At 45.1% G+C, this 13,180-nt stretch overlaps 1 long non-coding RNA gene across 1 annotated transcript; it reads right to left on the minus strand.

Annotated features, from left to right (window-relative positions):
* Nucleotides 1-510: 510 nt before the first annotated feature.
* LOC133065464 (uncharacterized) lies at nucleotides 511-13,180 on the minus strand. Its single transcript, XR_009694895.1, has 3 exons — nucleotides 12,940-13,180; nucleotides 4,094-4,277; nucleotides 511-2,119 (listed from the first exon to the last, which is right to left on the minus strand). It is a non-coding gene; the product is annotated as an uncharacterized LOC133065464 (long non-coding RNA).

A 13,180-nucleotide genomic window follows, 5' to 3' on the forward strand; every position in this document is an offset into this window, starting at 1 on the left:
CAGATTTTCCCCATCCTCTGTGTCAGGGCCCCAAAGCACTCCCATCAAACCCAGGGCTCCAGGGGTTTGATGAGAACTTCGACTGTGTGGATCACAATAGACTGTGGAAAATTCTGAAAGAGATGGGAGTACCAGACCACCTGACCTGCCTCTTGAGAAACCTGTATGCAGGTCAGGAAGCAACAGTTAGAACTGGACATGGAACAACAGAGTGGTTCCAAATAGGAAAAGGAGTACGTCAAGGCTGTATATTGTCACCCTGCTTATTTAACTTATATTCAGAGCACATCATGAGAAACACTGGGATGGAAGAAGCACAAGCTGGAATTAAGATTGCCGGGAGAAATATCAAGAACCTCAGATATGCAGATGACACCACCCTTATGGCAGAAAGTGAAGAGGAACTAAAAAGCCTCTTGATGAAAGTGAAAGAGGAGAGTGAAAAAGTTGGCTTAAAGCTCAACATTCAGAAAACTAACATCATGGCATCTGGTCCCATCACTTTGTGGGAAATAGATGGGAAGACAGTGGAAACAGTGTCAGACTTTATTTTTGGGGGCTCCAAAATCACTGCAGCCATGAAATTAAAAGACGCTTACTCCTCGGAAGGAAAGTTATGACCAACCTAGATAGCATATTAAAAAGCAGAGACATTACTTTGCCAACAAAGGTCTGGCTGGTCAAGACTATGGTTTTTCCAGTAGTCATGTATGGATGTGAGAGTTGGACTGTGAAGAAAGCTGAGCGCTGAAAAATTGATGCTTTTGAACTGTGGTCTTGGAGAAGACTCTTGAGAGTCCCTTGGACTGCAGGGAGATCCAACCAGTCCATCCTAAAGGAGATCAATCCTGGGTGTTCATTGGAAGGACTGATGCTGAAGCTGAAACTCCAATACTTTGGCCACCTGATGTGAAGAGTTGACTCATTGGAAAAGACCCTGATGCTGGGAGGGATTGGGGGCAGGAGGAGAAGCGGATGACAGAGGATGAGATGGCTGGGTGGCATCACCAACTCGATGGGCATGAGTTTGAGTAAACTCCAGGAGTTTGTGATGGACAGGGAGGCCTGGCGTGCTGCGATTCATGGGGTCGCAAAGAGTCGGACACGACTGAGCGACTGAACTGAACTGAAACGTCCACAGTTCTTCATGACTTTCCTCTTTGTCCCGCCAACACCCCTCTAACCCGACCTCTGGCCATAGTCGATTCTCTCTGTTCCTGTCCTGGCCCTCATATGTTTTGAAACTCTCTGCTCTGTCTTGGAATGCCCAGTCTCTCTCCTCTCCTTTCCCTCTTCCTTCTAATTCTTCTCCTGGAAAACTCCTAGTCATCCTTCAAGACCTCAGCTCGTCTGAGAAACTTACCTCGATCTCTCTCCTCTCTGCTGCCTACACACAAGCAAAGTGGTCCCTTCTTCCTCTTTCTCTACTCCACCATGTCTTTTCATCACTGTGCTCCCTGGCTAGGCCCTCAAAGTACCCCATGGGCAACTGCTTAATGTAGACCAGAGGCAACCACCAGGGACCTCAGCAAACTGGACCCTGGGTGGGATTTGGGCCACTTGCATGTGTCTGGGGTCTAGCTAAGGGCCCCCCTCACAGCCATAGAAAGTGGCTGAGCCTGCATCCCTGCTAATCTCCACCTGAAGGGGAAAACCCAGAAGAGCTGCGAAAACACGCCACTCAGAGGTGCCTCATCGCCCATCCCAAGGCCCCAGGACTCCCTCCATGGTCATGGTGTGGCCTAGAAACATCGGATTCACAGGCCATAGGCAGCATGAGGCCCTCGGCCTTAGCCCTGGCCATTTCCCCCCTGTCCAGCAGTAGATAAGTACCTGTTCTCGGAGTCTGGAGCAAAGGGTCACTTCCTGGGCCGGGGTAACCACAGCAAGGTCATCTCTCCCCACCCCTCCTCCCCCAACCCTTCTCCAGCAGCCTTGGACTAGTGAAGGGTCCTCCTAAACTCAGATTTTGTCCACGTTACTTTCCTTCCTTCAGGCTGAGGAAGGTCTTGTGCTGGTTTTTTGAGTGCTGGCCAGGAGTCTGGGGCAATCTTGGATCTGCCGCTGACTTGCTGGGAGCTCCAGCAAGGCCCTGAGCGTCTTTTCTCCATTTTCTCAGCTGCAAGAGGAGGAAGTTGATTCTGATGAGTAGTGATTAAAATTGGACTATGGGAACGTTAGGGATCCCCCAGACATGAGAGCACTTTTGCCAAGCAAAATACTTTGCCTGGAGGAAACTTCTCTGATTGATTTTTTTTAATGGGCAAGATTTTTTTGCTTGAGAAAAAAAAAATAAAGACTTTCATTGATTAAAAAAAAAAAATCCTGAGGACCTCCCTAATGGTCCAGGGGTTAAGAATCCACTTTGCAATGCAGGGGATGTGGATTCAATCCCTGGTTGAGGAGCTAAGGTCGCACCTGCAGCAGAGCAACTAAGCCTGGTCCCTGCAACTAAGACTTAACACAGCCAGGTAAAGAAATATTTATTTAAACTTTATTTTAAAAATTCCTGAAAACTACTGGATTTGATTCTATGAGACATGGTTTCGATCCCTGAGTCACGAAGGTCCCCTGGAAAAGGAAATGTCACCCCACTCCAGGATTCTTGCCTGGAGAATCCCATGGACAGAGGAGCCTGGTGGGCTACTGCCCATGAGGTTGCAGAGTCAGACACGACTGAAGTGACTTGGCATGCACTCATGCATTTAGAAATCTAAACAGTAAGCACCGTGGTAGGTTCTCAAGGATTTGGACTGAGAGAATTCAAGGGAAGAGAGAGGCTTTCTGTTTTCCATCCCATAAACTTGTTTTCATTTTTATTATCTTTTCCATGTGTGGCTAGAGGTAGTGGCAACCCTCCATATCAGCGGCTTCATTGCCTCGATGCCTGGAGCAAGGCTCAGCCTCAGGTGGTTAGGGAGACGAAAATGGGGACCTCCAAGTTCCTCCCACTTGGTGTGAGGCAGGTATGCCAGGAAGGCCTCTTTCCACCCTGAACTTGTCTTCAATGTTGGAATTTCTCTCATGTGAGTCTAACTTCTTTGAGTATGTGCGTGCGTGCTAGTGGCTTCAGTCGTGTCCGACTCTTTGAGATCCCATGGACTGTACCCTGCCAGGTTCCTCTGTCCATGGGATTCTCCAGGCAAGAATACTGGAGTGGGTTGCCATTTCCTTCTCCAGGGGATCTTCCTGACCCAGGAACTGAACCCTCATCTCCTGCACTGCCGGCGGATTCTTCACCGCTGAGCCACTGGGGACGTCCCCAACTTCTTTGAATATATCACTGTGCAATTTAAATTCTTCTTTTAAACCTCTTCTTCCTTATCCAGGGGTCACTGAGAGGGTCAGCTGAGCTTCTCCCTGGCAGGAAGTCCTGAACGCCTGGGAGGGAGGGGACTGATGCTGGGGAGGTTGGGTGGGGGGTGGAGATTGACGGGAAAGGATAGAGGGTGGAAATCTGAGACAGACACAGGAACCCAAAGTCTGAGCTCTGTCCCCTGGGATGAGCAGCCTGCTGGAAAGATTGCTAAATGCTGGTGGAAAACTTTTTATTTTTCAGCTTAGACTTCTGGCATCCAGTCCAGGCCAGTAGCAGAGGCTGTCGGGATTCCGAAGCAGGAAACAGGGCAAGAAGATGAAGGAGCTGTCACAGCCCAGGGCTGAGTGAGGACAGCACAGTGCCAGCGTATCACACACTCGCTGCCACCCTGGGGCCAAGGAAGTGCATCCCGTGTGGGTAGTCCTGCCAGCCACTGCGAGTCACCTGGACTCAAGCCCAACTGGGGACGTGGGTCTGGATCACCTCCGCTGTCCTGGCCACCCAAGTCAAGTAAATGAGACTTGGGTAATTTAAAATCAGATTTGGATGCCTACTAAACTAGGACTCTATCTCAGGGGGTAGAACTGGGGCTGGAGGCAGAGACCAAATAAGGCTTTGTGCCTTCTCTGCAATGTCCCATTTTATTTTTTATTTTCTCAAGAAAAATGTATTCATGGGTAAGAATGAGTACATTGGATATGTATTTGTACCCAACTACTGGGGTAATAATAAAAAGAAACTTAAAAAAAAAAAGATCAGACATTAAAAACTTACTATAAAAATATGAATTGTCTAAGAAGGGACTCCAGTGTTCCTTTTCAGAGCTGGTGGTGGGCACTGCCTGGTTGAGTGCTCCTGACTTGCTGAATGGTTTGGCATCAGATCTGGTCCTTGGGCTTCAGTTTCCCCATCTGGACCAAGGAGAGGTGGACCCAGTAGTCTCCGAGAGTCTTTGGCCCTGACACCAGAAGAAGAGAAGAAGAAAAGAAGAAGTGAAGCTGGTTGGGTTATGCAGGGCCTTCTCTGTGCTGTGAGGGTTCCCTTCAGAAGCAGAGGCTTGGGCCTTGGTTTGGGAGTGGGTGCCACCCACCCAAGTCTGTGGGTGACAGCAGAGAACCCCTGGGCTCTGTGGGCAGACCAGCTGAGCTGCCCTCCTGGCTGGGGGGGGTGGGGGGGTGGGGGGTGGGGCGGGGGTGGGCTGAGGTGGGGGGGCGTTCTGCCAGGCCCCTGAAAGCCTTCAGAGTTCCCAGGCCTTGGGACAGTCAGGCCAAATGCTGGCATCACAGCAGGGTTGATTGTGTCTCTCTCTGTGTTTGGGATTGAACAGCCGTGACCTGTGTGTGTCATTAAGACAGAGATGGTCTGGTTAGGGACATTGGCCCAGTGACCCTGCCCCCCAGCACCGATCACTATGACAACAGCTCAATAGGGTCCCCAGGGCCCAAGAATCCGGCTTCTACTGAGAGCGAGGTTAGCTGAGGTCAGACAAAGAGGGATTAATAGAGCCCTGTTCTCATTAAGCCACAAAGCACCATTATTACCAGTCGCAATGGTCCTACCAGGAGATGCATCAAGCTTTCAAGTCACAGAGAGCCCAGTACACTGAACAGAATGGTTCCAGCCTCAGCCTCAAAGTCACCCCACGCCCAGAATCAGAGGAAGAGGAGAAAAACCAGAAAGAAACCCAACAGTGACATAAAGCAGACAGGCAAATGATAGCACAGACTGCACTCATTCAGATGACGGTGTCAGTTATATTTATTACATTAAAGTCCCCGTGATTCACAGAAACAAGGTCACAAGACTGTCAATAAGATGTTCTTTTTGTAAAAAAAAAAAAAAAGATACATACGTATCCAGTAAAAATATAGAAGAAAATAGTTCCAAATGTTAGCAGTGATTATCTTTGGAAAGAGGGATCATGGGTAATTTTCTTTCCTTTGGTTTATCTGCATTTTCTCTAATGAACATGCAATTCTCTTGCATTTTTAAAAACTTTATTTATTTTTTTTTATTATTATTATTATTATTTTTTTCCAGTGGGTTTTGTCATACATTGATATGAATCAGCCATGGATTTACATGTATTCCCAATCCCGATCCCCCCTCCCACCTCCCTCTCCACCCGATTCCTCCGGGTCTTCCCAGTGCACCAGGCCGGAGCACTTGTCTCGTGCATCCCTCCTGGGCTGGTGATCTGTTTCACCATAGATAGTATACATGCTGTTCTTTTGAAATATCCCACCCTCACATTCTCCCACAAAGTTCAAAAGTCTGTTCTGTATTTCTGTGTCTCTTTTTCTGTTCTGCATATAGGGTTATCGTTATCACCTTTCTAAATTCCATATACATGTGTCAGTATGCTGTAATGTTCTTTATCTTTCTGGCTTACTTCACTCTGTATAATGGGCTCCAGCTTCATCCATCTCATTAGGACTGGTTCAAATGAATTCTTTTTAATGGCTGAGTAATATTCCATGGTGTATATGTACCACAGCTTCCTTATCCATTCATCTGCTGATGGGCATCTAGGTTGCTTCCATGTCCTGGCTATTATAAACAGTGCTGCGATGAACATTGGGGTGCACGTGTCTCTTTCAGATCTGGTTTCCTCAGTGTGTATGCCCAGAAGTGGGATTGCTGGGTCAAAACTTTATTTTTTAAAAAATTGGTTCAGAGAACTAGAGGGTGCTTGTCCTTTCCCTCTGCAATCAAACTTCACTTAATAAAACTCAGGAGAGGGCTTTGTTTTGGAGAACCAGATTTTCTTTATAACTAATAATTTATTAATTCAATAACAAATATTTTTTAAATGTTATGTCAAAACATATTTAAGAAAATCATTCTAGACAACACCATATTCTCATGCTCTCTTACAACAGAGTGCCATGAAAAGAATTTTCATTAACTTTATCATTGCAAAGGGTCCAAATTCCAACTTTTTATATAATAGGCTGATCTTCAGGGCTGTTGTATGAGCAGAAATATTAGTGCCTGCATTAAATGGCTTTAGATTACTCAGCTTAATGTGTATTTAAATGTGCCTTCTATAATTTATCAGTCTCTTCCACTGTTGATAAACTGACAATCTGTGTCCCACCTGTAACAACTCTTGTACAATGTTTTAAATCTAGTGCTTTTAATCTACTGTCATCTTGGGGAAAAAAGCATACACTTGTCAGAAGTGTAAGTAAACTAAGAGAATGTCGATCTGAGTGGGGGCTTCAGGGTGGAGGCATTGATAAGCTGAGATCCAGAATGGGGAAGGGTTCAGAATTCATGACTCTTATATGCTGGGCTTAAATCATATCCTATCACATAAGTCATGTTAAAGAACTTGAACTTTATCCTGAAGGCAATCGGGAGCTACTGAAGGATTTCAAGAAGGGAAGTGAGATTCTCATGCTTGGGTTTTTAAAAAGATGACTACAACAGGGACAGTTTCATGCATGGGAAAGCTGTCAGCAGGAAGAGATGTGGGTCTGGAAACAGAAAGGGAAGGGACTTGGGCTGGGAAGAGATAGCTTATCGGGGACACTATATATGTGCTCTCTTTTAGCCAATAAACCCAAACATATCCTCCCTTTAAGATAGCCATAGGCCTCTGTGCCAGGAAAAGCCATGCCTCCCCTAAGATATAGACATATTTTTTAATCTCTTGGGCCTGTGAATCTTATAAATAATTACATTTTCTCTTTGCTTTGGTCACTAGGAAGCTCTGCTGTATATAATTCAACACACTGACTTTCTCCTTGACTTCATTGCAGCTATGTTTTCCTTTTGCCTAGAATTTTTAATTTATGGTACACTCTTTGTAGCACTTGAATTTTCATAAGTGGCGTAATTTTTTTTTACATGTATACACACTGCTTTATTTTATTTATTAATATTTATTTTTGGCAGCCCTGGGTTTTTCTTGCGTCACATGGGCTACTCTCTAGTTGCGATGCACGGGCGTCTCATTGTGGCATTTCTCTTGTTGTGGAGCACAGGCTCTAGGCACACAGGCTTCAGTGGCTGTGCCACAGGGTCTCATTAGCTGTGGCTCGCAGGCCCTAGAGCGAGCAGACTTCAATATTTACAGCATGCGGGCTCAGCAGTTGCGGCTCAAGGCTTCTAGAGCACAGGTTCAGTAGTTGTAGCATACAGGCTCAGTTGCTCCACAGCATGTGGGATCTTCCCGGATCAGGGATCAAACCCATGTCCCCTGCATTGGCAGTGGATTCTTATCTACTGTGCCACCAGAGAAGTCCTGGCATCATATTATTTTTGGAATGGAGTTTAATAAATAAGAATTCGTTAAAAGTCTGAGCTTGAAAAATACAGAAAAAGAATCAATAGTGCTTGCTATTTTGGTATGGGCATATTTCTCTGTGTTAAATATTGCTTTAAAAAACTTGGAAGTCTGTGACACCAAAAGCATAAACTGCCAAAGAGAACCTAGATAAGTTGGATTTCTTAAAATTTAACATTTTTATGATTCAAAGGATATCATCAAGGAAAAGATAGCCTACAAAATGAAAGAAAATATTTGCAAATCATATATCTAGTAATGGGCTTGTATCTAGAATACATAAAGAAATCTTAGAATTCAAGAGTAAAAAATGTAACCCCATAAAAATGGGCAAATGATCTGAATAGACATGTATTGAAAGAAGATTTGAAATGATTAATAGTCACATGAAAAGATGCTTGGTATCAGTAGTCATCAGCAAAATGTAACTCAAAACTATAATGAGGTATCACTTCATATTCCAGCATTTGCTAGAAGCAAAAAGACATATTAATAAGTATTGGGGAGGCTATGGAGAAATCAGATCCTTCCTATACCACTGGTGAGATTGTAAAATGGTGTGTCTACTTTGGAGAAGACACTTGGTAGTTCCTCAGAAAATTAAATATGGAACTACCCAATGATCCAGCAATTCTACTCCCAAGAGAAGTATCTACCAAAGAAGTATACTCCCAAGGTATATACCCAAGAGAAATAAAAGCATATGTCTGCACAAAAACTTGTACATGAATATTCATAACAACATTATTCAGAATGGGCTTCCCTGATAGCACAGTTGGTAAAGAATCCACCTACAATGCAGGAGACCTGCATTCTGTCCCTGGGTTGAGAAAAAGCCCTGGTGAAGGGAAAGGCTACCCACTCCAGTATTCTGGCCTGGAGAAGTCAATGGACTGTATAGTTCATGGGGTCGCAAAGAGTCAGACACGACTGAGCAACTTTTACTTTCACTTTTCACTTTCATTATTCAGAATAGCCAAAAGGTAGAAACAACCCAAATATCCATTAACTGGTGAATGGGAGATGAAATGTGATCTAACCACACAATGGAATATTATTTGGCCATAAAAATGAGTGAAGTGCTGATACATGCTATAACCAGCTGAGAATTGAAAACAGCATGCTAGTTGAAGAAAGCAAGCAATAAAAAGTGATATACATTCATCCCACTTGTATTAAAAACCCAGAATAGGCAAATATAGAGAAAGAAAATGGATTAATGATTGCTTAAGGCTGAAGGAGCTGGGGGAATTGGACCATGACAGCTAAGGGCTGTGGGTTTCTTAGATGATGAAAATGTTCTAAAATAGACTGTGGTGGTGATGGAGCCACTTTCTGAATGTAACACAAACCACTGAACCGTACTCTTTAAATGGGTGAATTGTACAGTGTGTGAATTATATCTCAATAAAGCTGTTTAAAAAAACAAAACTGCAAAGTCACCATGCATGGCCCAATTTGTAGGCTGGGTGTTAATGGGAACCCAAGTCTACATGGCAGCACAGAGGTGGGTTCCAACTCCAGCTTAGCCACTTCCCAGCCATGCAACCTCCTCAGAGAAATAGTTTCAATCTTCCTAAAATGGAAGCAGTGGTATGTGGTGCAAGGTGGGCTTGTGCTGGGTGGAAGGGTACTGGCGACTCAGTAGGAACTGAATACACTGCTCCCCAGAGGGCCCTCCAACGCAATTGCCCTTGGAAAGTGCAAAACTTCCTAAACGGGTGGGACCTACAGACTGTCTTCATGAGAATTGACTACCATTGGCCTTGTTGATGTTTCAATATTTAAATGATTCATCAGGCTTTACAGCTCTGAGAAACTCAGGGAGGGTGCTAGAAGGCAGGAATGTAGTTGGGAGCATCTTTTCTATCTCTGTTCCCTGGGAACCTGGCCCAGAGTGGGACTGGATTTTGTTGTCTTGGGAATGGTCTGAGAGGCAGCCTGCTGCCCTCGGTGGTCATTCAGCTATTTGACTCTCAGCTTTTCAGTCAATACCCTGCACCCTGCTTCTGTTGGCTCGTGTACAAGCCTCCCTCCTTTTGAACAATCCCCAGGGACAGCCCTGGATCTGGAGTTCTCAGTTATAAAAGTAACAGTCAGTTCCAGGCCCCTTCATGTTCATTTGGGAGACGGGGCACAGAGATGACTCTGAAGCCCAGTTCTCTGGAGGATTTGGAAGCATTTTCCTAGACCCTCCAGTGTGCTCCACTCTGGGTCACCTCACTTAATCCCAACAACCAAGGTCACATAGAGAGTAAACAAGCTGGATTCAAGCCCAGCTAGTCTGACGCCAAAACCCCTGCTCGTTCTCCTAGACTGCCCCCACCCCGAGAGGGACTCTGCTCCCAGACTCCAGATTCTCAGGACCTTCTTGGGCCTCACCTGCTTGTGCTGCCTGCCCTCATTTGCTCATTTCTCTCTCCTAACGCTGGATTCTCTGTAGCTCAGCCTCCTCTGGTCTGACCCTCTCAACACGAGCTTGGGAACGTCCACTGAAACTCCCACGGGAGAAAAGGAGAAAGAACTACGGATGCTCCTAGTTGTAAGCCTGGGTCTATCTCTCAGGATGCCTTTTGTTGCCAAGGAAAATGAAACAGATGTCTTGGCAATAGTTTCAAATGTTTCCTGCCAAACCAGGGGAGAGCCTGTCTTCAGTTTAGATGCAGCCCAGAAAGACAAGTCCCAGCCCTTAGCATTCCCAGGAAACATGCAAACACACAAACCTGGGAGGCCTATACTCCCAGTGGTCTTTCTTACCAGGATTCAGCATCAGCCATAAAAACATGCTGCCTTCCTCTGCCTTTACTGGCTTCACAGCTTCCATCCTCCATAGTCCCCCAGATTTCACATCACCCCCCGGTCCCCATCATTGGATGACTCCTGGGCCTCGTGGCCGGGCAGGGCAAGGCTACCTTCCTTACCAGGCTTGTTCCTCCATCAGGTCCTAGAAACACTTGTGTGTGTCTGTGTTAAAATATACACGACATAAAGTTTATCATTTCAACCATTTTAAAGTGTACCATTCTGTGGCATTTAATACTTTCACAATGCTGTATAATTATTACACCTTCTACTTCCAGAACACTTCATCACCCCATAAGGAAAGCCTACACTCATTAAGAGAAAGTTTTCAGTCTTCCACAAAGTTCTCTCTTTCTGGCTCATCTCCCCACTCTGTTCAGCCTTCCTGTCTCCTTGCCCTCACCCACTACTCCCCCCAGGAAAACCACTCTTCAATCTTGGTCACATCCTCCACTGCCCACCTCTTGCCCTCTGCAACCCCGTGAAGTTTCCCACCCTTCAAATCTAGAGTTTTTTTGAGGAGTTCTCTGAACCTTACCTCCGTGGCCCCAAATAGGCAGTGTCTCTCCTCCCTAGTGGAGAAGGCAACGGCAACCCACTCCAGTACTCTTGCCTGGAGAATCCCATGGACAGAGGAGCCTGGTGGGTTGCAGTCCATGGGGTAGTGAAGAGTTGGACACGACTGAGCGACTGCACTTTCACTTTTCACTTTCATGCATTGGAGAAGGACATGGCAACCCACTCCAGTGTTCTTGCCTGGAGAATCCCAGGGATGGGGGAGCCTGGTGGGCTGCCGTCTATGGGGTCGTGTAGAGTTGGACACGACTGAAGCGACTTAGAGCAGTAGCTCCTCCCTAGGACCCTCATTCTGTTCTGACCATAAAGGGGACAGGAATGAATCGCATAAATGCTGAAGTCTTGAAAAGCACCTGTTTTTCGGAAGTCTGAGAGGTCAGACTTGCTGAAAAGAACTATGTCTGACCACAGGAAAAACAAATCACCAGTTCTTGCTGGCCTGATTGGCAGGAGCCCAGAGAGAACCGATTGCCATCCAAGAGACACAGGTGTTCCAGGGCACCTGTTTCATGGCAGGTGGAGCCTGCCAATTTGGCATGGAAAGCTTGCAGGCTGGACCCTTTGCTGTTTTCCCTCCTGGTTGAAGGGGAATATGATCAGTGCCCACCCTGATACCTATGCCCCTGAGGCCAGGCACCTCTGTGAAGACAATGGCTCGAACCACACACACAATAAAAAGCAGGCTTGGAGCATAAGTGCTGAGACAGGAGCCAGGTGAGCCCAGGACCGTGAGCTCCTTCAGCTAACGTGAGGTCATCACTCCTCATGGAGGTCACTCACGAGGTCACTCTCCTCATGGGAGTCCTCAGCACCTCTCTGAGACCACAATCAACACTGAGCCTCAACCACTGCTGACACTGACAGTTCCCACGAGGACTGGAGAAAACCAGTCTGACAGCGGGATGGTTACAATCCCCACTTCAGGGCCAAGTGCACCCAGAGGAAACAAGGGTACGGAATTCTAAAAAATACAATCAATACTTTCAAGATTATATATATGTACATATGTTCTACAAATAGAATATATATTTAAAAATATCTATGGAACATTTGAAATTTGGCTACATCCTAGATCCCAATAAAGATTTTTTTTTTTCCTGTGGCTGTGCTGCACGGCATGTGGGATTTTATTTCCCTGACCAGGGATGGAAATCTTATCCCCTGTATTGGAAGCACAGAGACTTAACCACTGGACTGGAAGTCCCAAGAAAGATTTTTGAATTGCAGAAAGTCGCAGTCATACAGATTTGCGTACTGAGACCATAATGCAATAAGGCTAGAAATGAATTACAAAGAGATAATAAAAGTTGTGCTAAAACCTTGGAAACAAAAGTACAAACATATCAACACCACTAGTATTTAAAATAGCTTTTCGGTTTTAAATAGGAAATAAAAACTACACATAAAAACTTCTTGGAAATTAATGAAAACAAGAACATTATGTGATAAAATCTATGAGACAGAGCCAAAACTCTGATAGAGGGAATTTTGTAGCCTTGTTTTTAAAATTAACAACAAAAATGGAAAATAAAAAACATGACTAAAAAAAAAACTAAAAGGAGAAAAAGATAAAGCTAAAATAGAAATGAATGAATTAGATTGGGAAAAAAGTAGTAAAACAGATCTTTAAAACCCAAGACTGGTTCTTTGAAAAAATGAAAAGGATAAATTTCAGATGAATATAACCAATTTAAAAAAGAGAGAGAACACCACTAGAAATGAAAATTGGACCATAACCACAAACATGGTGATAATTTTTAGAGTTAAAAGAGAGTATGTTATGTATTTGAAATCTGGATGAAGTATACAATTTTCTAGGAAAATATAAAGGATCAAAATTAACTTGAAAAAAATTAGAAAAACTTGAGCAGATTAATGTTCGTGGAAGAAAGAGAAATAGTTATCAGTGAGCTAAGTCCCTCCTAAGACCAGGCCCAGGAAGGATTACCTTTGAGTGGCAGGTGAAGATGAAGCCCCCGAGGGGGAGGAGAGGAAGGGGTCAGCTTGGGGAGCTGGATGGAAAGTTTAACCCCAGCTCTGTCTTTTTTAACTCTTCGTCTGCTGTCCTGTCCTCCACATGAGCCTGGAGACTCAGTTCCTGGATTCCGTCTCTGTTGGCCTTCCCTGGTAACTCAGAATCCGCCTGCAATGCAAGAGACCAGGGTTCGATCCCTGGGTCAGGAAGATCC

The sequence above is a fragment of the Dama dama genome, chromosome 11 (assembly GCF_033118175.1).
Source record: "Dama dama isolate Ldn47 chromosome 11, ASM3311817v1, whole genome shotgun sequence".
NCBI classification, from domain to species: Eukaryota; Metazoa; Chordata; class Mammalia; order Artiodactyla; family Cervidae; genus Dama; species Dama dama.